This window comes from Notamacropus eugenii, chromosome 1 (genome assembly GCF_028372415.1).
Source record: "Notamacropus eugenii isolate mMacEug1 chromosome 1, mMacEug1.pri_v2, whole genome shotgun sequence".
NCBI classification, from domain to species: domain Eukaryota; kingdom Metazoa; phylum Chordata; class Mammalia; order Diprotodontia; family Macropodidae; genus Notamacropus; species Notamacropus eugenii.
The window spans coordinates 254,106,294-254,108,901 of record NC_092872.1 but is presented as its reverse complement, the minus strand read 5'-3'; positions in this window follow the sequence as shown (position 1 = coordinate 254,108,901).

Below are 2,608 nucleotides of genomic sequence, written 5' to 3'. Positions count from 1 at the left end.
ATGGCTATAAGGAAGACAAAAGCAGAGGAAGTACTGGTACATAATTTTCTGTTTGCAGGTGATGGTGCACTCACTGCAGCCTCTGAGGCTGAGATGCAACAAAGTATGGATCAATTCTTTGCTGCCTGTGCTAATTTTGGCCTAGTAATTAATACCAAGAAAACACAGGTGCTCCCTCAGCCACCACCACACCATCCACACATGGAACCATGGGTTACAACAAATGGAGAAGTTTTGAATGCTGTGGATAAGTTCACTTACTTTGGTAGTGTACTTTCCAGGGATGTACACATTGACAATGACATTGATGCATGCATTGCCAGAGCTAGCTCAGTTTTGGGAAAGACTCTGGCTCAACACTTTGATCATTAAGTAGCATTGAAAGAAGTTCTGCAAATTGGGGGGGGCGTATCTTGGCAATGTGTGTGTGTATACATACATGCATATATACATATGTGTATACTTGCCCCTCTCATATCTTCCTCACCTGTTTTATTTTTCTTTTCTTTTTTCTACATAATCTAACTCTGAGAAGTTTCCATTCCTCTTGAACTGAATGCTCCTACAGATGTCACATATTATTTCTGTAAACTCTAAGGAATCTGTTCTCCCCCTCATCTCAGTTTTTCTTAACCTATGAGCAGCTCTCTTCTACTCTATCACAAATGCTAAGATGCCAAGGTCAACTCTCAAATGGCCCTTTCATTTCCACCTCAATAATCAGTTTTACTTTGGTGAGAATAAGATCTAGAATTGACATTTCACTTTTTGAAACATGACATTTTCATTTAGAGAAGTCAAGATACTTTAAGATTGTTTTTTTCTTTTCAAGGGGTGGAGAAACAGAGGCAGCGTCAGAGACACAGAGCAGAGGAACAGAGAGTCAAGGAGACAAAGACATGAGGTAGGGAGATACAGATAGAGAAACAGAGAGACAAAGTCAGAACAAAGAGGTATAACAGAGAGAAAGTAGACAGAGAGAATAACTTACATCTTTATGGAATTTACTATGTGAAAGACATTATGCTAAGTTCTTTAGGATTATTATCTCATTTGATCTTCACAAAAACAACCATGGAAGGTAGGTGCTACTATTATCCCCATTTTATAGATGAGGAATGAGTCAATCAGAAGTTAAGCAAATTGCCCAGGGTTACACAGCTAGTAAGGGTCAGAAGTTAGATTTGAAGTCCCATTCTGGCAATCCATCCTCTGTTCCAGATAACTTCCCAAAAAGAGGAAGAGAGAAAGAAAAACAGGCAGAGAGAGAAAGAGAGAGGGAGAGAGAGAGAGAGAGAGAGAGAGAGAGAGAGAGAGAGAGAGAGAGAGAGAGAGAGAGAGAGAGAGAGAGAGAGAGAGAGAGGCATTATAACTGGGGTGGAACAGAGCACATAGAGGAATTCCCAGGTGAATTTTTGGTTGGTCAGCTGTGACACACACTCTTGTTCCTTTGAGATGAAAAGCTACTCGTTCAGGTCTCAGATGTGCTGTGCCTTCTAGATGCTGAAGAAAACTCTTCTTATCCACTAAGCTGAAAAAACTGTCATTAACTCAGTAGATACTCAAAAATACTTTTTCTTTGTCCAAAATACTTTGTTCTTTCCAAGTTACATAAGTGATAAGTAAAATATAGATAGTAAGATTCAGCTAGGGAATCTCTGGGAATTTGTTTTTGCTTTAGGTTGTTTTCAGGATGAGGGAGAAATACATTTTATTGCAAGCAGTAGCAATGGAATCAATGGATATAGAGAAACTGAAAATTGGAGAAAAGGGGAGGTGAGAGGGTGCAACCTCTACAGGAGTGGGAGAGGTGACATCAAGGACTCAAGTACAGGAGCTGGTGGTTGCAAGGAGAAATGATACTTTTTTTCTCTCCACCCGCTCAGCCACATTAGACAAAAGAAATGAAGTGTGTGTGAGTATGGGGAGGTTATTTAGAATAAAGAATTGTAGACAAGAATAAATTAGCAATATGTATTCTCAATTTTTTTCCAGTGATGTATTGAGTTCAGTCTTATGGTAAGAGGGAAGGAGTGAGATGTGGGAGAAGTCTCAGGAGAGGAGAGAAATCTTACAAAAGACGCTGAAATGAGGGGATGATCAGAAAAAACAGATCTATGTTCAGCAGCAAGATAATAATTACAGAGAAGGCAAGTTGTAGGAATAATTCCTTTCTGGAATTCAGTTAGGAAATGCGTGCCCCCATAGCACAAGGGTACATGAGATTTGAAAGTGGAGATTAACTTAAGATGGAACTGGTTTACTATTGGGTCAAGATACTGAAAAAAGGAAAGTGACAAGAAAGATGGAATGAAGACCCAAAAGATAGATGAATGGGCTATCCCCACTGATCAAAGTAACATATATGAGGACTCATTAGGAAATTCTGAGCTCATGTAGTCCAACCCTTTTCTTTGAGAGATGAAGAATCTGATGACAATAAATGGTGAAGTGACTTGCCCAAGCTCACCGAAGTTGTCAGCGTTAGAGGCAGGATTGATCCCTGGTACTATGCTCCCAAAGTTAGGAATCCTTCTATGTTACCCTGCTGCCTTTGAAATCATGAACCCTCACTGTAAAGTACAAGTACACAGTTGGACATCAGGAG